The sequence below is a fragment of the Mesoplodon mirus genome (assembly GCF_964341445.2).
Source record: "Mesoplodon mirus genome assembly, chromosome: 5".
Taxonomy (NCBI): domain Eukaryota; kingdom Metazoa; phylum Chordata; class Mammalia; order Artiodactyla; family Ziphiidae; genus Mesoplodon; species Mesoplodon mirus.
This window is the reverse complement of record NC_138980.1, coordinates 152,498,964-152,525,489: the sequence shown is the minus strand read 5'-3', so window position 1 is coordinate 152,525,489 and position 26,526 is coordinate 152,498,964. Positions and strand designations below refer to the sequence as shown.

Genomic DNA, 26,526 nt, shown 5'->3' with positions numbered 1-26,526 from the left:
GAGAGTTGGCTCCCACCTTGATGGCTGTCTCCTGTCTGTGTCCTCGCATACAGCAAGGAATGAGGGAGCTCCCTGGGGTCTCTTTCATATGGGCACTAATTCCAGTCATGAGAGCTCTGCCCTCATGACCTAAACATCTCCCAATAGCCACCCCCCACCAATACCATCACCTTGTGAGTTAAGTTTTAACACATGAATTCGGGAGGGACACAAACACTCAGACCAGAGCAGCTTGGGATAGAGTTTAGTCACAGAAAGTGCTCTATTATCATAGTTATTATTGTCTTGATTTATCTCATTCCTAAATCCTAGTAGTTCTATAGGTGCTCTATCTTGGCTTTTTAATGAGTGGATTCTTAATGCTCTGTCTGTATAAATAGTAACTTCTCCTCCCAACACCCCCTCCCCTACTTCCCAATCCCCCCCCAACCAAGACTTCCCTCACATCATTCATCCTACCCCTAGGTCCCAGATACATGTTGTTGGAAAATAAAAGAGAGTACTACTATACAAAAAAGTGAGGACATCTATTTTAATGAAATAAGATGCTTAGTTTTCCCTGGGTAATGAAACGTTATCAGGCTGCCTTGACTCCTGGGGTCTATGTCTCTGGGGAGCTGACTTGCTGAGTAAGACTTGCACCCACACAGCTGTTGCCTTACTCCGTCTTTGGGGCAATATTGCTGAAGATGAATGACAGGTTTTTTGAGATCAACATCACCTCCCTTGTCCCATACAAAACCTTGATGTGGCTGCCAATATTTCTCAAATTAGTTTACGACTGAGTTGCTATAACATAGTTTTCTAAGGTGACTTGTTGTAAGTTCTGTATACTGAAAACTGTATGAACACTTTATACTCTGAATAAAGTACAGTTATATTGGACAGAGAGCCTTTTCTCTAACTTCACGTGTGGCTACCTAAGACAGTCTTCCACACGGTGAGGAGAGCAGAGAAAGGCCTTCAGAGGGCAGGATCCAGCCCTTCTGTTGAGTTTGGTTCCAGGACCTTTGCACAGTTACTCTTACAAGACAAGCAACATGGTGTTTTGTGCACTTAAAGTGCCTCAAAGGGGCTTCCCTGGTGGCGCAGTGGTTAAGAATCCACCTGCCAGTGCAGGGGTCACGGGTTCGAGCCCTGGTCTGGGAAGATCCCACATGCCACAGAGCAACTAAGCCCGTGCACCACAACTACTGAGCCTGCTCTCTAGAGCCAGCGAGCCACAACTACTGAGCCCACGTGCTACAACTACTGAAGCCCACCTGCCTAGACCCTGTGCTCCGCAACAAGAGAAGCCACCACAATGAAAAGCCCGCGCACCACAACTAAGAGTAGCCCTAGCTTGCCGCAACCAGAGAAAGCCCGCATGCAGCAACAAAGACCCAACACAGCAAAAAATAAAAAAAATTATTAAAAAAAAAAGTGCCTCAAAGATATTTTCTTAGTGTCAGAGGATAAAGCAATAATACACTGAAAGCTGAATTTGGAGGCAAAGTCCAGACAAAGTCCAGTTGGTTATGATCTCTCTGACTGAGATGTCTGATTTGCCAGTATATAAATTTAGTTCCAGCTGGAGGTGGGCATCTGCTGCATTTGAGGGCTCTTGACAGACAGCTCATTCCTTTGAATGAGAATCAGCAAGTCTAGATCAAAGGCGAGTCCTTGGGGAGGGCCCGCTTACAAAGTGGTTTCATCCTGAGGAAAGAGACTGTCTCCAGCTGGTGGGAAAGGAAGCCCACAGCCATGCCACCGGCAGGCAGGGGTGAGGCCCAGCGCGTCCACGGGACTCGCTGCCTCGCCCTTTCCCCTTGGCAGTGCCGCTCTTTCAGTCCAATGCAGAAGCCTCAGAGGGAGTTGGCTGGCCTCTTCACATCTGCTTGTCTCCACTGGGTTCTGAAGCTCCTCTAGGTCCTCTTCGTGGCGGGCATTCATCCCCTAGGCTGAAAAGGAGCATGGCTCCAAGGGAGCTCCGTGGGATCAGGGCCAGGGACGCCAAGGAGTATACAAGACGGAGAGGGTCCCTTCCTTTGAGAACTGAGTTCCATGGCAACCCACCAGGATGTCCCTGCTCCGAGCCCACTTCCCTACTATTGCCTTGAATTATTCATACGCTTTTGCAGAGGAACAAAAGGCAGAGTCATTTCATCTCTCCAGAACTGACTGTCCTCAAAGAAACTTAAAATTCACCACGAGCATCCTGAACTCTCCCACGCACTTTGGCAAGTGACAGAAAAGTGCCCCATCGTCCCCCGCCGCCGGCCCCTCCTCTCCTGCCTGGCTGAGTCCTGCTGAGCGGCTGTCTCTGGCCACTTGGTCCTTCATGCTGCACTGTGTTCCTCTGCTCACTGATCATTAGGATGGGCACGTATCCCAGGCATCCCACTGGATGACCTTGACATCTTGATAGGCCCCAAGGGTTGGGACGGATGCCCTGGCTGGACCCTAGGGTCACATTCAGTCTCCTTAGGCTTCCCTTTCCTCCCGTTCCTTGTCCTGGATAGCCCTGATTCACATAAGAACACAAATGGGAGAAACAAAAGAGCCTTTGTCCCCTCACCAGGGACCTCACCCCCTTTACTTTCAACCCAAGTCCATGATTCCTAGTTCACCAAGGAAATACAATCCACCAGACAGAACCTGCTTACCTTCCTCTGCCTCTGAACTTACTCAGAGAGGCACCCACTGTCTTCACACCACTGTGTCTTCCCTTCCCGATTCCAAGGAATCTTACCTCTTAAACACTACTGTCTCTAGCTATGCTCTTTGCTTAAAAACCTGGCCCTTCTGCTAATACCTCACTCGCTTATGTTCAGGGTGGCAGTGTAGCCTGTGGATTAGAGAGCCGGAGGCTTGGGCTGAGCACCCGTGCTTCCCACTACCAGCTGAGTGAACTGGGGCAGGTGCAGGCTGCCCCCAGCAATGGGGTAGTTCATCAATTGTCAAGGTTTCTGGCAATAGTACCCTCTGGAGATCAGAGGTAGGACAGTCCCCAACAACCTCACTAACAGGCGCATGTCACCATGGCCGCCAATCTGAGATCAAATTCTGAAACAAGTACAAACATTTATTGGCAAGCAGGCACAAAACTGTCACCCCAGATCTGTTTTTGCAAGCTTGACTTGGCCCTGCCCCATCCTCAAACACTCCAAAAAGCACCTTGTGGAAAAGAGTCACTTCAGGGTGTGGAGAAAAGAGAATCCTCCTACGCTGCTGTGGGAACGTAAATCGGTGTAGCTGCTATGGAGAACTGTATGGAGGTTCCTCAAAAAACTAAAAATAGAATTGCCATATGATCCAGTAATCCCCCTCCTGGGCATATATCCAGACAAAAGTATAATTTGAAAAGATACATGAACTTCAATGCTCATTGCAGCACTATTTACAATAGCCAAGACATCGAAGCAACCTAAATGTCCATTGACAGATGAATGGATAAAGGAGATGTGGTACAGGGACTTCCCTGGTAGTCCAGCGGTTAAGACTGCACTTCCAATGGAGGGGACTCGGGTTCAATTCCTGGTCAGGGAACTATATCTTGCATGCCACAACTAAAGATCCCACATGCTGCAAAGAAGATCCTGCATACCACAGCTAAAGACCCAGCATAGCCAAATAAATAAATAAATAAATATTTTAAAAAATGGGCAAAAGATTTGAACATTAGAAAATAAAAAGATGTGGTACATATACACAATGGAATATTACTCAGCCACAAAAAAGAGTGGAATAATGCCATTTGCAGCAACATGGATGGACCTAAAGATTATCATACTACATGAAGTAAGTCAGACAGAGGAAGACAAATACCATATGATATCATTTATCTGTGGAATCTAACATATGATACAAATAAACTTATTTATGAAGCAGAAACAGACTCACAGACATAGAAAACAAACTTATGGTTTTCAAAGGGGAAAGGAGGTAGAGGGATAAATTAGGAGTTTGGGATTAACATATACACACTTCTATATATAAAATAGATTAAAAAAATAAGGACCTATTATATAGCACAGGGAACTTTGCTCAATATCTTATAATAAACCATAATGGAAAAGAATATGAAAAAGAATTATACACACACACACACACACACACACACATATCTGAATCACCTTGATATACACCAGAAACTAACAAAACATTGTAATTCAACTATACTTCCATTTAAAAAAGAGTCACTTCAAGTTAGACGGAACAACACTCGGACAGCACGACAAAGATTGGGGCGTGGTTTTGGGGACACAACTACCTCTGGGGCATGAATTCCTGATTAGCAGACATCAACTGCTAACTACCTACCCTGAGGCTAAGGTTAAATTACACATACAAACATCATACTGAATTTTATCCTGAAATATCTTAAAGTAAATGGTCACACATTCAGTATAATGGTAAATGACTTCACCTCCCTGTGCCTCCATTTCCTCATCCTGGAAAATGGCAGCAATTGTGATAAAAACCTCACAGGGATATTGGGAGGATCAAATGAGTTAGTTAATACACAGAAAACACTTAAGATAGAGCCTGGAACATAGTAATGACTCAATAAAATTTGTTTGTTATTATTGCACTTCTTGAAACTCACTTATTCCCATCAACCTACAGTACTGTTCCTTACACCTTTCCTCTCCATCCATTTATACCCTTTGAGGCTAAACTTCTTCAAAAACTAACCTTTACTCTATGTTTCCACTCAATCAGATTTACGTCTACATCAGTTTTTCACTTGACTTTACCTTTTCATCACATTTCTTACTCAATTCCTCAAACATTTGTTAATCTCATAACAATTGCATCCTGTGCTAAGTGCAGGGAGGGATTTCAAGAGGTATATTTGACAAAATCTAACCCCTTCAGAGGCTCATGATAGAGTTGGAGAAAAGAAGGCACAACTCTAAACGCCTTGAAGTTCAGGGCCTCCTCCTAAAATGTGATTTTAAAGTAGAAGGAGGACTGTTCATGTGTCACATGTGGAAATGATTCACTGTCCCCAGTACAATACACATCAGCTTCTTCATATTCCTAAGAATTGTGAGGTTCTAAAAATAGAAGAGATCAAACATTGCAGGATTCTCACAATTTCAGGGTGTTTTATGTTTGACACAAAATACTTTTTACATATACTTTTAAATACTTTTTTAAGACGCCCCCCAAAACAAAATCCATTCAAATGACATGTTTGAGTGGAAGTTAAAATTTTCCTTGAGTAGCAGCAGAATTAGTTATTATCTAACTTGAATGTAAAAGCCATGCCTGGGGACACCACTTTGAGTGTTCCTGACATCAGGGCAACAGATAAGGGTCTAGTCAGTATCTGGGCCAAAATCACTGATTACTGTGCAACCTCCAGCAAACTGAGAAAGCAACCCTAAAAATTCCATAGGAAGGGAACTCCCAGAATATAGCAGGATGATCTAAATTATTCCCTAATTTGTTTTATTTCAGAAAGAGTTAAGATTGGTATAAGAATATTAAAAAGTATCAAACAACAGTATTCATAGTTTGTGTTAGGAATCTGTACATATTTGGTATTTTAGATATGTGAACATTTAGGATAATTTGGCCTATTTGAGTTATATATAGGTCAGTGTTGAAATTTCAATTAAAAATCTTAACTGCGTAACTAATTTTGACTTTTGATTTTAAGTAGAAATCTCATTGTTTTATATAGTATTGAAACAGCCAAGAAAACTTAAGCCTCATCACACATATAAGATTGTGACTTGTTAATTCTTTCAGAGGTTATTTAGGATGTTTTGTTATACTAGGCAGTTGAGTAACTTAAAAGGGAAATCAAATGTATTAAGTTTATACATGCATTTTAATATGTTTAAAGTAGTTCAACTGAATTTGTAAGTGATACAACATTTAATCTAAGGCCTTCAAAAGTGATTTTTCAAATTTGCCAGATTTACAAATCCTAATCTATTTATAAGCAGATTTGAGAAATGAACTTGAGTTTTAAATGTGTAGCTTGAAAAATTAAACCTTAAAGAAATAACAAGCACAAAAAAGTAACCCCGAATAATTTTTTTTCACAGAAACTCCCCTCCAGTAATTAAAGCAATTAAACAATTACTTTATACTCACCTAGCCTTTGCCTTCTAAATCCTTACAATACTACTTGGGCATATGTCTCAGCTCTCTAACAAGCTCGTTTGTGGCATAGACTAGATCACCTGTTTCTGCTGTATCCCCCAGAGGACGAGGCACAGGGTAGATTCCCAGCAGATTCTTTGCTCACCTGGCTCTGTGACTTTAGCAAGTCACTTCACCTTTCTGAGCCTCTGGCATCTGGAAAGGAGGAGCTGGACCATCCTGCTAGAAGGTGGTCTCCATGAGAGAAGAGCCTGTGTGTGTCTTGCCACTGCTGTACCCCCAGAGCCCATACCTGTGTGAGACACATGGCAGGTACTCAACAAACACCGCTGAATGAATGGGCAAATACACTAGATACTTCTAAGGCTCTAACTGCCATGCTCCACAAGGTCTGAAAGGGCCTCAAGAGTGGTACATTAACAGAAAGAAGATAAACTTAGTCCCAATAGACTAGGATCACAAGGTTAGGATCCAAGAAATGAAACAAAATAGACCTTGACTGTTTCCATCTGGTCACCTTTCAGTGCAAAGTGAGTCTGCTGCAGACTCATCTGCTTTGCTCTGCTGCTTCATCGTACCTGCTCCGTCCTGGACCGACCTGCTCCCGGCTCCATCCAGGGAAACCTAACATCCTTCCGAAAGGACCACAGACAAACTTTACTTTTCCAGTCTTGTTACTGCGAGTGGTCTCCTGTAGCGTTGTTCTGTTCCATCCTCTTACACTGAAAGATCCCCTCTTCCCCAGGGATGGTGGGGGAAAGGCAGGAGGCAAAAGGTACACATAAGGCCCTGCCCCATGTACTCGGTGGGAAGTAAGGGATTATATGAGAATAACTGCTTTGGCGAGTAGTTAAGTAGCAAAGTGACCTGGGCACCGTGGTGTGTACAGAATTTTCTGCCTGACTCTGCCTCAAGCTCTGTGTGATCTTTTTTTCTCCCGTTGCGGAGCACAGGCTCCGGACGCACAGGCCCAGCGGCCATGGCTCACGGGCCCAGCCGCTCCGCGGCATATGGGATCCTCCCAGACCGGGGCACGAACCCGTATCCCCTGCATCGGCAGGCGGACTCTCAACCACTGCGCCACCAGGGAGGCCCAAGCTCTGTGTGATCTTAAGCAAATGATCTCCTCTCTTTGGGACCTCGTTCTCCAAATCTACAAAACAAGTGCTGAAATACAAGCTCCAAGATGGCAAGTCTTTTGGCCTCAGGACTTCTTAGCACTCTTAGAAATTATTGGAAATGCCAAAGATTCTGTTATACTTATTGGATTATATCTACTGATATTTACTGTAATAGAAATTAAAACTGAGGAGCCTTTAAAACATACGAACACAGAAGCACACATTCTATTTGCCATCAGAGCAAAGATGTCATCGGATGTTATGGAGCCTCTGGAAAATTCCAGGGTACACTTGAAAGAAACCAGAGTGTGTCACTCCAAAATATGCCTCTTTGGCATATCTTGAGCTGAAAGCAATTAAGAAGCAGTAAACATAGAAAAAACTCCCCCCTATCTGTCTAAAGGCAGGAAATAATTTCTTTTACTGGATATAGACTCTTATCAGCCCAGTGATGTCAGTAGAGGAATCCGCAAATAAACCTTATTAAACTAACGCTTATCTTTCTGGTCACTTTTTTTTACCATTCCTATGTCTAGACCAAACTTCTTTGCCTTGTCAATTTGTCACCAATTTATTGTTTCTTTGTCTGAAAGGTATAAAAGCTTCCTGCTCTGGGCACTTCTTCAGGTCTTTAGTCACTTGTGAAGGTCCCATGTACATGTAAAAATTCAAGAGACTGCGTATGCTTTTCTCCTGTCAACCTGTTTTTGTCAGTTTACTTTTTAGACCAAGCCAGGGACCCTAAGAAACCTGAGGGAAACATTTTCCTTTACTACACACTAATGAGAGAATGAATATTAAAACAGAAACTTAATGTCATTATGGGAATAGTTTTGACCTCATGGACCTCACATCCCACCCTGAGGACCTTTGATCTAAAGGCCATGGTGCAGTGAAACCCTCCCATCATAAAGGTGACTTTTGGTTTCATTGAGGAAAGGGCAGACTGGGAAAGTTACTATTTTAAGTGCAAACTGTAGATGCCACTTCACACCCTCCTGCTTTCTCTGTGGCCTTCAGAGCTGTCAGGACCCCATGGTTGTGAGTGCCTGAGAACCCCCTTTGTTTCCACATGTCTTGTTTGTTGTTACCAGCAGGGCATCCCAGCTGACCTCAGATCATCCCTCCCACCTGCCCTGTTCCTGCCAGGCCAGGCCCGAGGTCAACACTCCTGGACACAGCCTGTCCTTGTGACAACTGGGAGCCCCAGAGAAAGGAACTTCTGGAGCCGCTGGGAAACTGACTTCTAAAGGGACTGGTTTTCCTTAACTCAGAGAACCCAGTGTACCTTCTGCCAAAACAGGCTTTGCTGGCAAACATCCTGTGCAAGTGGCGAGACTCCAGTGAGGTGTAAGAGAGGATGATGAAATGCACCAAACAGGAAGCACCAGCAGAGGGTAGATGAGGTCAGGAGAGGGGTGAGCCGTCAGCACTGACAGGGGTGCCAAGGGGTCCATCTACACCTGGGAGCCTGAGCTTGGAGAAGCCTAAGTCCTGTGCTCAGAGTCACCTAGGGCTCTAGGCCCTGAAGACTAATAGGATAACCCATGTTCTCCTACCCATTCCATCATGCATTTTTAACACCACATCTTTTCAGTTAAATGGCATCTTCAACAGATATCTCTTGCATTCCTATACACTAATGATGTAAAATCTGAAAGAGAAATTAAGGAAACACTCTCATTTAGCATTGCAACAAAAAGAATAAAATACCTAGGAATAAACCTACCAAGGGAGACAAAAGACCTGTATGCAGAAAACTATAAGACACTGATGAAAGAAATCAAAGATGATACAAACAAATGGAGAGATATGCCATGTTCTTGAATTGGAAGAATCAATATTATGAAAATGATAATACTACCCAAAGCATTCTACAGATTCAATGCAATCCCTATCAAACTACCAATGGCATTTTTCAGAGAACTAGAACAAAAAATTTCACAATTTTTATGAAGACACAAAAGACCCTGAATAGCCAAAGCAGTCCTGAGGGAAAAAACGGAGCTGGAGAAATCGGACTCCCTGACTTCAGACTATAATACAAAGCTACAGTAATCAAGACAATATGGTACTGGCACAAAAACAGAAATATAGATGAATGGAACAGGATAGAAAGCCCAGAGGTAAACCCACACACCTATGGTCAACTAATCTATGACAAAGATATACAATGGAGAAAAGACAGCCTCTTCAATACGTGGTGCTGGGAAAACTGGACAGCTGTATGTAAAAGAATGAAATTAGAACACTCCCCAACACCAGACACAAAAATAAAGTCAAAATGGGTTAAAGACCTAAATGTAAGTCCAGACACTATAAAACTCTTAGAGGAAAATATAAAACATAGAGAACACTCTATGACATAAATCATAGCAAGATCCTTTTTGACCCACCTCCTAGAGAAATGGAAATAAAAACAAAAATAAACAAATGGGACCTAATGAAACTTCAAAGCTTTTGCACAGCAAAGGAAACCATAAAAAAGATGAAAAGAAAACCCTCAGAATGGGATAAAGTATTTGCAAATGAAGCAACTGACAAAGGATTAATCTCCAAAATTTACAAGCAGCTCATGCAGTTCAATATCAAATAAACAAACAACCGAATCCTTTTAGGCAGAAGACCTAAACAGACATTTCTCCAAAGAAGATATACAGATTGCCAACAAACACATGAAAGGACGCTCAACATCACAAATCATTAGAGAAATGCAAATCAAAACTACAGTGAGAGGGCTTCCCTGGTGGCACAGTGGTTGAGAGTCTGCCTGCCGATGCAGGGGACACGGGTTCATGCCCCGGTCCGGGAGGATCACACATGCCATGGAGCGGCTGGGCCCGTGAGCCATGGCCGCTGAGCCTGCATGTCCAGAGCCTGTGCTCCACAACAGGAGAGGCCACAAGAGTGAGAGGCCTGCGTACTGCAAAAAAAAAAAAAAAAAAAAAAAAAAAAAAAAACTACAGTGAGATATCACCTCACACCAGTCAGAATGGCCATCACCAAAAAATCTACAAACAATAAATGCTGGAGAGGGTGTGGAGAAAAAGGAACCCTCTTTCACTGTTGGTGGGAATATAAATTGATACAGCCACTTTGGAGAACAGTATGGAGGTTCCTTAAAAAAATAAAAACAGAACTGTCATACGACCCAGCAATCCCACTACTGGGCATATACCCTGAGAAAGCCATAATTCAAAAAGAGTCATGTACCACAATGTTCATGGCAGCACTATTTACAATAGCCAGGATATGGAAGCAACCTAAGTGTCCACTGACAGATGAATGGATAAAGAAGTTATGGCATATATATATATATATATATATATATATATATATATATATGAATATTACTCAGCCATAAAAAGAAAAGAAATTGAGTTATTTTTAGTGAAGTGGATGGACATAGATTCTGTCATACAGAGTGAAGTCAGTCAGAAAGAGAAAAACAAATACCATATGCTAACACATATATATGGAATCTAAAAAAAAAAAAACAGTTTCTGAAGAACCTAGGGGCAGGACAGGATAAAGATACAGACGTAGAGAATGGACTTGAGGACAAGGGGAGGGGGAAGTTTAAGCTGGGACGAAGTGAGAGAGAGGCAAGCACATATATACACTGCCAAAGAAGAATCAATATTGTGAAATATTGATTTATAGGACATTCCATCCAAAATAGCTAGCTAGTGGGAAGCAGCTGCACAGCACAGGGAGGTCAGCTTGGTGCTTTCTCATCACCTAGAGGGTTGGGATAGGGAGGGTGTGAGGGAGACGCAAGAGGGATGAGATGTGGGGATATATGTATATGTATAGCTGATTCACTTTGTTATAAAGCAGAAACCAACACGCACACACACAAAAAAATGGCAGCTTCACCAAGATGTTAGCAACCCAGGGAGTCTAATTAGCTCCCCCACTCCCATATCCCACTCCCATTCTCTTGTAGGATTGTGAGCACTACAGGGTGACTGCAGGGCACACTTACAGTCACGATCCACAAGCAGAGTCCATGGTCACGCCTGTTCACATCTGAGCAAGCACTCTGGAGAATGAAGTGTTCCAGCTCAGGTCCGTCTGCTTCATATCCTCTCAGAAAACCAGACAAGACACCCTGAAAGCAAAGCAGTGACAGCTCAGAAATGACATGGGGCACAACCACACATCCAGGCAAAATGGTAGCATGGGTTGGCACCTCTCCTGCTACCCCCTTCCCTTTCTGCATTCATCCTCCACATCTTAGGGCAGAGATCTACAAAATACTTTGTTCTGGGAACTCTTAATATTCTTGGAAAAATTATATGTCCTCACACATTTTTAAGTTAACATATAAAATTTTTATTGCAAGTTTAAATAATTGAGAAATACATAACTTCTGGTACACTGACTTTTAGAACTGTTAAATCACTCAAATGTATGAAATACCTACCTTCACCTATTTGAAAAACACATGAACAAGCTCTTTTTTAACAGCAAGAAATTATCCATCAATTATTGTTCCTCCTTGAACTCATATTTCCATCTATGTTACCCACGGAATTTTGTTTTAGTAAAATATACTTTTAAGCTTAGAAATATGCTATTGATCACCATATCATAATTCTTGGCAACAAATATGCACATAAGTTAATGTTTTACATATTAAATTTTTCTAGATGGAATATTTATTACGATTATTATTACTTCAAAATTGAAAAAGTTGAATGCAGTCCTGAAGACGGTGGAGTAGAAGGACATGCGCTCATTCCCTCTTGTGAGAGCACCAGAATCACAACTAACTGCTGAACAATCATTGACAGGAAGACAGTGGAACTCACCAAGAAATACACCCAACATCCAAAGAAAAAGGAGAAGACACAATGAGATGGTAGGAAAGGCACAAGCACTATAAAATAAATTCCCATGACTGCTGGGTGGGTGACTCACAAACTGGAGAACACTTATACCACAGAAGTCCACCCACTGGAGTGTAGGTTCTGAGCCCCACGTCAGGCTTCCCAACTTGGGGGTCCTGCAATGGGAGGAGGAATTCCTAGAGAATCAGACATTGAAGCCTAGTGTGATTTGATCACAGGACTTCAACAGAACTGGGGGAAAGAGATTCCACTCTTTTTTTTTTTTTTTTTTTTTTTTTGCAGTATGCGGGCCTCTCACTGCTGTGGACTCTCCCGTTGCGGAGCACAGTCTCCAGACGCGCAGGCTTAGTGGCCATGGCTCACGGGCCCAGCCGCTCCGCAGCATGTGGGATCTTCCCGGTCTGGGGCACGAACCCGTGTCCCCTGCATCGGCAGGCGGACTCTCAACAACTGCGCCACCAGGGAAGCCCGAGATTCCACTCTTGGAGGGCACACACAAAGTACTGTGTGCATCGGGACCCAGGGGAAGGAGCAGTGACCCCATAAGAGACTGAACCAGACATACATGCTAGTTTTGGAGGGACTCCTGCAGAGGCGGGAGTGGCTGTGGCTCACCATGGGGATGGACACACTGGCAGCAGAAGTTCTGGGAGCTGCTCCTTGGCATGAGTTGTCCCAGAGTCTGCCATTAGCCCCACCAAAGAGCCGGGTAGGCTCCAGTGTTGAGCCGCCTCAGTCCAAACAACAAACAGGGTGGGAACAGAGCCCCATTCATCAGTAGACAACTGGATTAAAGTTTTCCTGAGCTCTGCCACCAGAGCAACACCCAGCTCTACCCGCCACCAGTCCCTCCTATCAGGAAACTTGCACAAGCCTCTTAGATAGCCTCATCCACCAGAGGGCTGACAGCAGAAGCAAGGAGAACTACAATCCTGCAGCCTGTGGAACAAAAACCACATTCACAGAAAGACAGACAAGATGAAGAGGCAGAGGGCTATGTACCAGATGAAGGAACAATATAAACCCCAGAAAAACAACTAAATGAAGCAGAGATAGGCACCCTTCCAGAAAAAGGATTCAGAATACTGATAGAGAAGATGATCCAGGACTTCAGACAAAGAATGGAGGCAAAGATCGAGAAGATGAAAGAAATGTTTAACAAAGACCTAGAAGAATTAAAGAACAAACACCTAGAAGAATTAAAGAATAAACAGAGATGAACAATACAATAACTGAAATGAAAAATACACTGGAAGGAATCAATAGCAGCATAACTGAGGCAGAAGAACGGATAAGTGACCTGGAAGACAGAATGGTGGAATTCACTGCTGCGGAACAGAATAAAGAAAAAAGAATGAAAAGAAATGAAGACAGCCTAAGAGACCTCTGGGACAACATTAAAGGCAACAACATTCCCATTAGAGGGGTCCCAGAAGGAGAAGAGAGAAAGAAAGGACCAGAGAAAATATCTGAAGAGATTATAGTCAAAAACTTCCCTAACATGGGAAAGGCAATAGCCACCCAAGGCCAGGAAACCCAGAGAGTCCCAGGCAGGATAAAACTAAGGAGAAAAATGCAGAGACACATAGTAATCAAACTGACAAAAATTAAAGACGAAGAAAAACTATTGAAAGCAACAAGGGGAAAATGACAAATAACATACAAGGGAACTCCCATAAGGTTAACAGCTGATTTCTCAGCAGAAACTCTACAAGTCAGAAGATGTGGGATGATATATTTAAAGGGATGGAAGGGAAGAACCTACAACCAAGATTACTGTACCTGGCAAGGATCTCATTCAGATTCGATGGAGAAATCAAAAGCGTTCCAGACAAGCAAAAGCTAAGAGAATGCAGCACCACCAAACCAGCTCTACAACAAATGCTAAAGGAACTTCTCTAAGTGGGAAACACAAGAGAAGAAAATGACCTACAAAAACCAATGCATAGGGGCTTCCCTGGTGGCGCAGTGGTTGAGAGTCCGCCTGCCGATGCAGGGGACACGGGTTTGTGCCCCGGTTCAGGAAGATCTCACATGCCGCGGAGCGGCTGGGCCCGTGAGCCATGGCCTCTGAGCCTGCACGTCCGGAGCCTGTGCTCCACAATGGGAGAGGCCACAGCAGTGAGAGACCCGCGTACCACAAAACAAACAAACAAACAAACAAAAAAAACCCAATGCATAACAGTTAAGAAAATGGTAACAGGAATATACATATCAATAATTACCTTAAACGTGAATGGGTTAAATGCTCCAACCAAAAGACACAGGCTTCCTGAATGGATACAAGAACAGGACCCATATATATGCTGTCTACAATAGACCCACTTCAGACCTAGGGGCACATACACACTGAAAGTGAGGGGATGGAAAAAGGTATTTCATGCAAATGGAAGCTGGAGTAGCAATACTCATATCAGATAAAATAGACTTTAAAATAAAGAATGTTACAAGAGACAAGGAAGGACACTACATAATGATCAAGGGATCAACCCAAGAAAAAGATATAACAATTATAAATATATATGCACCCAACATACAAGCACCTCAATAAATAAGGCAACTGCTAATAGCTATAAAAGAGGAAATCGACAGTAACACAATAATAGTGGGGGACGTTTACACCTCACTTACACGAATGGACAGATCAACCAAACAGAAAGTTAATAAGGAAACACAAGCTTTAAATGACACAACAGACCAGTTAGATTTAATTGATATTTATAGGACATTCCATCCAAAAAGAGCAGATTACACTTTCTTCTCAAGTGCACACCGAACATTCTCCAGGACAGGTCACATCTTCGGTCACAAACCAAGCCTTCGTAAATTTAAGAATATTGAAATCATATCAAGCATCTTTTCTGACCACAACGCTATGAGATTAGAAATCAATTACAGGGAAAAAAACATAAAAACCACAAACACATGGAGGCTAAACAATACGTTACTAAATAACCAAGAAATCACTGATTAAATCAAAGAGGAAATAAAAAAAAATACCTAGAGACAAATGACAACAAAAACACGACAATCCAAAACCTATGGGATGCAGCAAAAGCAGTTATAAGAGGGAAGTTTATAGCTATACAAGCCTACCTCAAGACAGAAGAAAAATCTCAAGTAAACAATCTAACCTTACACCTAAAGGCACTACAGAAAAAAGAACAAACAGAACCCAAAGTTAGTAGAAGGAAACAAATCATAAAGATCAGAGCAGAAATAAATGAAATAGAAACAAAGAAAACAATAGCAGAGATCAGTAAAACTAAAAGCTGGTTCTTTGAGAAGATAAACATAATTGATAAACCATTAGCCAGACTCATCAAGAAAAAGAGGGACAGGACTCAAATCAATAAAATTAGAAATGAGAAAGGAGAAGTTACAATGCACACCACAGAAATACAAAGCATCTAAGAGACTACTACAAGCAACTCTATGCCAATAAAATGGACAACCTAGAAGAAATGGGCAAATTCTTAGAAGGTATAACATTCCAAGACTGAACCAGGAAGAAATAGAAAATATGAACAGACCAATCACAAGAAATGAAATTGAAACTGTGATTAACAATCTTCCAACAAACAAAAGTCCAGGACCAGATGGTTTCACAGGTGAATTCTATCAAACATTTAGAGAATAGCTAACACCCATCCTTCTCAAACTCTTCCAAAAAATTGCAGAGGAAGGAACACTCCCAAACTCATTCTATGAGGCCACCATCACCCTGATACCAAAACCAGACAAAGATACTACAAAAAAAGAAAATTACAGACCAATATCACTGATGAACATAGATGCATAGGAAAAATGCATAGATGCATAGAACATAGGAAAAATCCTCTAGAAATTACTAGCAAACAGAATCCAACAACACGTTATAAGGATCATACACCATGATCAAGTGGGATTTATCCCTGGGATGCAAAGAATCTTCAATATAAACAATTCAATCAATGTGATAAACCATATTAACAAACTGAAGAATGAAATCCATATGATCATCTCAATAGATGCAGAAAAAGCTTGTGACAAAATTCAACACCCATTTATGATAAAAACTCTCCAGAAAGTGGGCACAGAGGGAACCTACCTCAACATAATAAAAGCCATATATGACAAACCCACAGCAAACATCATTCTCAATGGTGAAAAAATGAAAGCATTTCCTCTAAGATCAGGAACAAGACAAGGATGTCCACTCTCACCACTATTATTCAACATAGTTTTGGAAGTCCTAGCCACAGCAATCAGAGAGGAAAAAGAAATAAAAGGAATGTAAATTGGAAAGAAGAAGTAAAACTGTCACTGTTTGCAGATGACATGATACTATACATAGAGAATCCTAAAGGTGCCACCAGAAAACTACTAGAGCTAATCAATGAATTTTGTAACGTTTCAGGATACAGTATTAATGCACAGAAATCTCTTGCATTCCTATACACTAATGATGAAAAATCTGAAAGAGAAATTAAGGAAACACTCCCATTTACCACTGGAAAAGAAAGAATAAAATTCCTAGGAATAAACCTACCTAAGGAGACAAAAGACCTGTATGCAGAAAACTATAAGACACTGATGAAGAAAATTAAAGATTATACCAACAGATGGAGAGATATACCATGTTCTTGTATTGGAAGAATCAACATTGTGAAAACGACTATAGTACCCAAAGCAATCTACAGATTCCATGCAATCCCTATCAAACTACAAATGGCATTTTTCACAGAACTAGAACAAATAATCTTAAAATTTGTATGGAGACACAAAAGACTCCGAATAGCCAAAGCAGTCTTGAGGGAAAAAAACGGAGCTGGAGGAATCGGACTCCCTGACTTCAGACTATACTACAAAGCTACAGTAATCAAGACAATATGGTACTGGCACAAAAATAGAAATATAGATCATTGGAACAGGATAGAAAGCCCAGAGATAAATCCACACACCTATGTTCAACTAATCTATGACAAAGGTGGCAAGGATATACAATGGAGAAAAGACAGTCTCTTCAATAAGTGGTGCTGGGAAAACTGGACAGCCACATGTAAAAGAATGAAATTAGAACACTCCCTAACACCATACACAAAAATAAACTCAAGATGGATTACAGACCTAAATGTAAGACCGGACACTATAAAACTCTTAGAGGAAAACATAGGAAGAACACTCTTTGACATAAATCACAGCAAGATCTTTTTTGATCCACCTCCTAGAGAAATGGAAATAAAAACAAAATAAACAAATGGGACCTAATGACACTTAAAATCTTTTGCAAAGCAAAGGAAACTACAAACAAGACTAAAAGACAACCCTCAGAATGGGAGAAAATATTTGCAAAGGAATCAACAGACAAAGGGTTAATCTCCAAAATATATAAACTGCTCATGCAGCTCAATATTAAAAAAACATATAACCCAATCAAAAAATGGGCAGAAGACTTAAATAGACATTTCTCCAAAGAAGACATACAGATGGTCAAGAAGCACATGAAAAGCTGCTCAACATCTCAACATCACTAATTATTAGAGAAATGCAAATCAAAACTACAATGAGATATCATCTCACACCAGTCAGAATGGGCATCATCAGAAAATCTACAAACAACAAATGCTGGAGAGGGTATGGAGAAAACGGAACCCTCTTACACTGTTGGTGGGAATGTAAATTGATACAGCCACTATGGAGAACATTATGGAGCTTCCTTAAAAAACTAAAAATAGAATTACTATAAGACCCAGCAATCCCACCACTGGGCATATACCCAGAGAAAACCATAATTCAAAAAGACACGTGCACCCCAATGTTCACTGCAGCACTATTTACAATAGCCAGGTCATGGAAGCAACCTAAATGCCCATTGACAGATGAATGAATGAAGAAGATTTGGTACATATATACAATAGAATATTACTCTGCCATAAAAAGGAATGAAATTGGGTCATTTGTAGATATGTGGATGGATCTGGAGACTTTCATACAGAGAGAAGTAAGTCAGAAAGAGAAAAACAAATATCATATATTAACACATATATGTGGAACCTAGAAAAATGGTACAGATGAACTGGTTTGCAGGGCAGAAATAGAGACACAGATGTAGAGAATAAACTTATGGACACCAAAGGGGGAATGTGGTGGGCGTGATGTGTGGTCGTGGGATGAATTGGGAGATTGGGATTGACATGTATACATTAATATGTATAAAATGTATGACTAATAAGAACCTGCTGTACAAAAAAATAAATAAAATTCTAAAATTCAAAAAAAAATTGAGAAAGTTAAAATTTCCTGTCACCATAAGACTCTACATGTTAATCAATATTCTAGGTTGATTTATCATTACAATTTATATTGGTATATAATTGAGTGAAATAAATAATTATAATATAAAATTCAAAAATAATCATTAAACATACAAAAGGAAACTAGCCTTTTTTAAAGATCAATTTATGTATCACAGATGAATTTTGCTCATTGCTAGAATAAGACAATATTTTGTGGAAATTACTATCAAAAAGAAGAGAAGCTTTTGGGTCACTAAAGGTGTAGAAAAGTTGAAGCAAACAGAAAACTTGTACCCAAATTAAAAAATAAATACAGATGTATAACACTCAATAATCTTCGGGCAAAGCTAAAGGAACTTGCTCCCCCATGAGTTTGAGTAAATATTTAAGAAGATAACCCACATAACTTACTTTAATTTGAAACTCTAATCTTAACCTTTCATGTCCTCCTACTTGAAATCAATGCAAAATATGTACTTGAGACCCAGAGCCTTTATTTGGCACCAAGTTGACCCTTTATTTGGTGCCCTGGAGGATTTTTCTCTGCGAGGCAGTGCACCATAGTAAGGTGCTACCTGCATGACAGGTAGAACTTCCTTTTGAAAAGTACCACAGGACCATGGTCAAAGGTGAGGTGGGGAATGAGAACTAGCAGGATACCTAGGATCTGCCCTCAGGGGGATCATTTTGGGAAATAACATGTAGGGAAACAGGGAGCTGAAAATTCTCTTGAAATTACCCATGTCTGTGTACTCTTTGATGGGATTTTGTGTGCCCCTAATGGTGGGTTGTTCTGGGTGCCCTCTGTCCATCATCTGTCACTTGACTGCACCCACCCCAATGTCTATTTCCTTCAAGCCAAAGATCTCAAGCCCCCCATTTCAACAGGCCAGCCAGAGCCATCTTCCTCTGAGTTCCAGTTGCTCATTTCTCCTTCTTTTTCTTCGTCTCTCCCCATCCTCAATCTTCCAGGCTCAGTTCTCATTCCCAAGGACCTCAGATCTTGCTTTCTGATTGTTGCACAGTAAGATGTGCAGGCTGATGAGTTGAGATGGTCCAGATACACCATTTGCAATCCAAAGGGAGGCCATTGCTAAAGGCCTTGCCCTGGTTGGTGAAGTAGGTGAGGACACTCCTATCTTCTTACCTCCTGCGTTCTTTCTGAGTTCTTTCCCATCTCCTGGGGCCTCTTCAGTCTCTCAGAGTTTCTAGGCACTATAAGCTGCAAATGCCAGAGGTGCCAACCAGAAATTTCTCCTGAATATCACCTGTTTGCTGGGCAGAGAAACCCCTGTGTCCCTAGCTCAAAAGGCTCTCCAGAGCCTAGCTTCTGGAGGAGGTGGCGTTGGAAGGGGGATGCCACTCAGTAAAACCAGGTTTCCTTGGCATCCTCTCACTTTCTCTCCCAAACTCCTCCCATCACATCTCCACGCTGCTTCCTCCCTCCCCTGCCCCAGCTCTCTCCTGGGCAGGTATTTCTAAGCTGAGGGGCCTCCCTTGCTGGGAAGCAGAGAAGAGGAATACCCAAGCGCTTGGATCCCCTGGGTGTCCTTTACTCAGAAATCCAGGGGTTCCTCCTTCTTCAATCCTCATCCTGACAGCTCAAGAAGTATCAAGAAGTTTCTGGAAGTGGTGCCATTAGATCTGAATGAGTGATCTGTTGAATAATTTTCTAGCTATAAAATGATTAATTCATTTCTAATTTTATCAAGTGGTAGTTTGTAGACTGCTTAGCAAGGCCATTAGCCATACTGAACCATATGTTTAACAACTTTTGTGGGGCAACAAGACATTTTTATGTATTGAGTGAGATGTCAGTATCAGTATCATTATCCTCATTTTACACATGAGAAATTAGTTGGCCAAATTCACACAGTTAATATCTGATAAAGAAGAAATGTGAACTTGGGTATTTCTTTTACCTGCTTCTAAGACCACACTTGTCCATGGCGCCCCACTGGCTCTCAGCTTTCTAGCCTGACATTCGGGGCCCTCAACAATCTGGCTCTCTCCTGCCTTTCACATCTTCTTTTCCTATAGCCAGGGTATACCTGGGGTAAGAGGCAAAATACATAATAATCAACATAGCAGGCACCACCTAACAATAGACAGTTGGAAAGGCCCACATTTCAGCCCTGCACGTGCCCATGCCAATTCCACCCGCTACCCTGAGGATGCCTGCCATCCTACTTGGATTAATACTGTCCCCTTGACCTTGACATTCATCCCAACCCCACTCCCCATGCACTTTAAGTCAAGGGCTGCTCTGAGCCACTCTAAGGTTTCCAGTTTGTGCTTGATCAATCCATAGCAAGGTTCTCTTTCTGCTAATTGGTTTTCTTCTACTCTCCAACAGTTAAAAAGACAGTTAAAAGGTAACTTATTAACATTTATGTGTGTGTTTCTCACCTACAAGGCTAAAGCTTCTTGAGAGCCACATCCCCGTCTGATTCACCTTGAATTCCCCAGAGTATCTGACCCCACACCATCTCACCTGGTCGGTAGCAGGCACTTGATACATATTACATATTTGTGAATAAATGGGCAAATATTCCTTTTTTATGAAACAGAGTGTTACATCTTGATTATCAGACAGAATCCTCCAGTTTGCCATACACTTAATGTATCCCCGATATACAGTTTCAAGCCACATGTAACAATTTTCAGAAGTAAGTTCTTTGATATCTCTGAGTTATCTCTAAAGCAGAGCTGTGGAATTCAAAACAAAACAGCAGAACAAAAACATCATATTACTAAGCCCCAAATGTTCTTAGCCTGTTGCCATATTTTTTGTTTACCGACTGGAACTGATGGTGTAAATTAATACTTGATGTCTTCTTGAGCAAATTACATTCACTGGATTTTTCAACCTTGGATTCCCCAAAACAGGATATTTGCAAGTAGGCAGGGATTCCTAAATTGAGATAAGAGAACATGGAAGGGTGATGTCCACTGAAAAATGTAAGGTACTATGCCTGCTTTCCATAAATTTATAATTTCTTTGTGTCGACTACACATGGAGAAATGATAACAAGACCTATCTTGGTGCCTAGGTTCAAATAAGTAGTAAGCGCTTGGGCTGGGAAGGAAAGGCTGCAGAAGGAGTTCAGATCTGAGCTGGGTCTTGAAAAATGTTGAGAATCTGCGGGAGGAGATGAAAGGTCTATAGGAGAGGGCTAAGGGTTAAACACCAGGAAGAGTTCAGGATCAGAGAAAACCTGATTCCCCTTGGTGAGATTTTCTACAAACTCATCTCTCTGTGCCAGCCTGAGTCTTGGCACCTTTGCTCCCTTATTCCCCATTGAACAGCACCATTGCTTCCTCCCACTGTTGCTACTTTCTCAGCCCTCATGGGAGATGGAGACTGGCTGTGTGTGGCAGGGACTGCTAGTCAATGCACTGTCTGTCCTCCCTTTTTTTCTGGAAATAAAACTTAGTGCTGACCAAGGGGATATAAACAGAAGTGGTGTGCACCTTCTGGAAAATGTCCTTAAAGGGAAGTGGCTTATCCCACCCTCACCCACATCCCCTCATCTCCTTCCTGCCAACTGGAATGCAGATGCTGTTGCTAAGGGTTATCGAGCAATAACATTGACCAAGCCGGGGTCCCTGACAACTTGGAGTGCCTGGCAGCACTGAACTGCTCCCAGACTTCTTTTATGTGAGAAAGAAAAAAAAACACTGTTAATTTTTTTGTCCTTTGGACTTTCTTGTTTTTATCATTTGAAGCTGAACGTAACATTAATTTTACACTCTACAACTGGCGCAGATTCCACACAAGAAAAATGACTCTGGGTAGTTTAACAGAAGGAAGAATTATTGCTCTACTTAGAAGTTACAGGAATGGAAATTAAAACCAGGAGAGGCCATTTTGTCTGCTATATTCTAAAAAAGAAAAATGATAAAATTCAATGATGATAAGTCTTCAGGGAAATAGGTAGGCTGATGACAGTGTTATAAATTGCTACAACCCTTCTAGAAAACACTGGACACTTAGCTCACTTGTCTCAAGTATGTTTCTATACTATTAACCAGTGATCTAATTCTTAAAAGATTGGAAAATGTATCAATCAATGAACTCAAAAGTAAAAATTTATAGAGATGATGATAGCAGAGTTATCTTAATAGCAGAAAACCAAAACTGCCTAAATAAGGTACTACAGGGGACTGGTAAATGATGACATATTAATTTGATGGACAACCATTTAAAACAACATATGACAAATACCATAAAATAACTTGCAAACATACATGTAAGATAATGTTAAATTTAAAAAAATACTTCAGGAAACTGAATATACCTTGGGACAGCACCTGTCAAATTATGGCTGTTTGCCCAGTCTTGTGCCTTCAATCAAGTTGAACCCACGCACACAACATCCAGTGAGAACGGAGTATCCCAGATGGGATTCAGTACAAATTCCCAGTCTCTCTCTGCGTTGTTACCCTTCCTGTTCTTGCAGAAACGATTCCTTCCCGTTCTTTTTTTGAAACTTACTTGTTCATGAATTTGGGGTTTTGGGTTTTACAAGGTGGTTTCCAGTGGAATATCTCAGGTGGAACATCTTCTAAGAATCTTAGGGTATTGTTCCATAGCAGCCAAATATGCTCAAAGTAGAGAGATTCCAGTCGCAGAAAGAATTATCGATGTGGCTTGGAACATGTACTGGACGTAAGTTACAATAATAGAACACCTATGACATTTTAAACAGAGTTGTACTAAAACAAAAAAACAAAAACAAAAACCATAGTAACATTCTGGAAAAGGCAAAACTATGGAGACAGTAAAAAGATCAGTGGTTGCCAGGGTTTGTTGGGGATGAACAGGCAGAGCACAGAGGATTTTTAGAGCACTGGAAATACTCTGTATGATGCCATAATGAAAGATATGTATCATTATACATTTGTCCAAACCCATGAATGAACCCTATGTAACTGTGGACTCTGGGTGATGAAGATGTGTTAATGTAGGTTCAGTGATTGTAACAAATGTACCATCTGCAGGGGAAATGTTGATAATGGGGGGCAATGCATGTGTGAGGGCAGGGGTACATGGGAAATCTCTGCACTTGCCCCTCAATTTTGCCGTGAACTGAAAACTGCTTTAATAGAGCCTTAATTAAAAACAAACAAACAGCAAAACCATAGCCAGCTTGGAGTAAAAGGGTCTGAGATTTCACAAATTGCAAAGTGGCCTTTGAGCCCCCAACTTCCTTTTTTTGAGTAAGAGGTAGGCTCAGAAAGCTACTCAGGGGCCAACACAGGCTGCTTCTTTTGGAAAAGGAAGGTTGTCTCAGAAGGTAAAGCCAAGAGCTGGACAGAGGCGCCAAGAGCAATGCAGGACAATGGATTGGGAAACTACTCCCGGGGAGCAGATCTGGGTCCTGCTATCAGAATAGGGAAACTTGGCAACATGTGCCTGGCAGGATTCCAGAATTCTTAGGAGTCAGTGTGTCTATGTGTTTTCCTTTAATTCCCTTTTTGAATGGAAATATTTACTGCAATTGTCCTGTCTCTGGCTTGCACTGTTTGTTGAGTGTGTGTACAGCATATAACTTGTCTCTTTCATTTACAGGTTTCTGGATCCAAAAAAGTCACAGCCAAGGAACTGCCTCATCCTCATTTGAACTTGATAGAAATCACAAGACTCTAGACTCTGAGCCTAACACTATAGTTAAATGAGACTTGGGGGGCGGGGTGGGGTTCAGAGGAAGACAGTAGAATTTGCACATGAAAGGAGCATAAATAATTGGAATTAGGGGGAAGGCTATAGTCTACTTTTGTAGTAATAGGCACCAGTGATTTATGCCTTTCTTTTTTTTTTCTTTTTTTTTTTTATTAGTTTCTGCTTTATAACAAAGTGAATCAGTCATACATATACATCTGTTCCCACATCCCTTCCCTCATGCATCTAAATAGCCCCTTCCCACATTGGCTTTAGGTTTGGCCAGTGACTTGCTTTGGTCAATGGGACATCAGCAAATGTAGTGCAAGCAGCAATTTGAAGAAAGATTTGCTTGTTGGGGCTTGCCCTCTCTTGTTGATTCTATAGAGCCCTTCTACCACCATTTGAAGAAGCCCAGGCTGACCTACTGGAGGATGAGAGAGCACGTGGAGAGAGGCCCCGAGCTGTCCCAGCTGTCCCAACTGAGGTCTCAAAGATGTGAGTGAGCCCCACTCCAGCCGAGCTGGTCCAGACTAGAAGAAACATCTACTTATCCCATAGAATCATATTTGTTGTGTTAAAGCTGTAAAGTTTTAAGGTGGCTTTTTAATCAACTAATACAGGAAGGCTCAAGCTGCGGTAAATCCAGCATATGGCAGATGGGGGAGGTGAATCTGAAGAGGAGAAATCTCTGGGAAGAATGGGCCTAGTGTGTGGACAGTTTCCCAAGAGAAGCTAAAGCAGGTTCACTGAGGGAGATCATACTATGGTGAATGAAGAACCAAGAAGAAAATGCCAGAACTTAAGTCCAATGGGAAAGTTGAGGATGGAAAAGAACATGAGCAATACATTTGGACGTTTGTGGGATTAAGAAGAAGCAAAGTGGTGGGAGGAATGAGTGGGTCAGGACAAGTGATTCAGAATTAAAGTCTTGAACAAGAGTGAGCTGTATGTCTTCTTTTTATGAAGTAGCTGACCGGTAATTAGCATAGTGTGCAATAGAAATACTGAATCAGAATCTCTGAGGGTGTGATCCCGGAATTTGCATGCTTAACAAACTCCCCAGGAATTTTTAATGTATAATTTCTTCTCAGTGATCCACCCCATATCAAGGGGTATTGGAAGGGGTAAACTTTGTCAAGTTCCTGTTATACCCCCCTGTTCCAGGACAATGAGTGCCCCATTCCCCCAGACATAACCAAGGATGATCGGTGATTCTCCAATGTAGGTGCACATATATATATGAATGAATGCCTAGGCTCTGCTGCACAGGAATTCAATCTGAATCTCTGGGAGTAGCATACAGGTGATTAGATTATGGGGTAGAGGAAGACTCTGGAAGAGATGATGTAATCCCTAAACCAACAGCCCCTAAAGTTTCTGAGAAATGAGTAATAAATTCAGAATCTCTCTGAATCTCCTCATTTTCATATATTTTGTGATTGATCTAAACTGCTACTAAACTCAAAGAGCAGTGTTAGGAATTTGGTGACTAGTGGCTATTTCTGAGTCAAACATGAAACAGCACTTATTTTCATGATGTAATAAAAGTCAAGTGAACATTTACTCAGACCCAGTGAACCAGTGAATGTGATTATTTGAACAGAGTCTAAAATCAAGTTATCTATGAAAACATATTTTGCTTAACTTGTTGCACAAGATTTCAAGATTTTGGTAGAAATGTTTAAACTACTAAAAAACATTTTGGTATTATAAATGAGTAAAATTAGCCTGATGTTTAAGATAATAAAGAGTAGTTGGGAACTGTGACAAATCCAGTTTGTGGGGATGGGAAAACCTTTGTGCCAGCCAAACATAAAAACGATTGAAGGTCAATTTAGCTTACAGGCTGTCAGTCTATGAACCTCTGAGTCATAATAGAAACTGTTATAATACAGAAGTAAACATACTATGGAATTATAATAATTAAGGGGTAAGGAAAAGTTTTAAAGAAGGGGTGACCATGGAAACATTTTAAAGGCTGAGGATTTGTTTTCATTTTTTAAAAGTTAATTTAAAAAATGTTAAACTCTTCATCTTGAAATGATTTCACTTGCAAGCATGTTATAAACATACTACAAAGACTTCCTGTGTTCTCTTCACCCAGATTCTCCAAAAGTTAACATCTACCATAACCTCTGCACAAAGATTAAAATCAGGAAATTTTCTCTAATACGATACTGTTGTCTTTTACAAATACCACCGATTGTCCCACTAATGTCCTTCTTCTGGTTCAAGACCTAATCCAGGATCACACTTTGTGTTTGGTTGTTATGTCTCCTTAGTTTCATTTAATCTGGAATCGTTTTTTTTTTGTCTTTCATTATCTTGACATTTTGAAGCGTGTTGGTCAGTTATTTTGTAGAATGGCCCTCAATTTGGGTTTGCCTGATGTTTGCTCATAATTTAAGCTCAGGTTATACATTTTTGGAATAAATAATGCAGAGTGGTGCTATATCCATCTGAGTGCATCATAACCAAAGACAAATGATGATGACTTGGAC

At 41.2% G+C, this 26,526-nt stretch overlaps 1 long non-coding RNA gene across 1 annotated transcript in view; it reads right to left on the bottom strand.

The window, feature by feature from the left end:
- Positions 1-11,217: 11,217 nt before the first annotated feature.
- Positions 11,218-26,526, bottom strand: part of LOC309805543 — a 116,194-nt gene continuing 100,885 nt past the window's right edge. The window contains exon 3 of the long non-coding RNA XR_014294258.1: positions 11,218-11,337. This is a non-coding gene — a long non-coding RNA (uncharacterized lncRNA). The remainder of the gene's footprint in view (positions 11,338-26,526) is intronic.